Here is a 239-nt window from a genome sequence, read left to right as displayed (position 1 = left end):
TGTGGTAGGTTGGGGTGTGGTAGGTTGGGCTGTGGTAGGTTGGGGTGCGGTAGGTTGGGGTGTGGTAGGTTGGAGTGTGGTAGGTAGGGCTGTGGTAGGTTGGGCTGTGGTAGGTTGGGCTGTGGTAGGTTGGGCTGTGGTAGGTTGGGCTGTGGTAGGTTGGGTGTGTAGGTTGGGCTGTTGGTAGGTTGGGGTGTGGTAGGTTGGGCTGTGGTAGGTTGGGCTGTGGTAGGTTGGGG

Source organism: Priapulus caudatus, unplaced genomic scaffold (genome assembly GCF_000485595.1).
Source record: "Priapulus caudatus unplaced genomic scaffold, Priapulus_caudatus-5.0.1 Scaffold2083, whole genome shotgun sequence".
Taxonomy (NCBI): Eukaryota; Metazoa; Priapulida; class Priapulimorpha; order Priapulimorphida; family Priapulidae; genus Priapulus; species Priapulus caudatus.
This window is presented reverse-complemented; position numbering follows the sequence as displayed.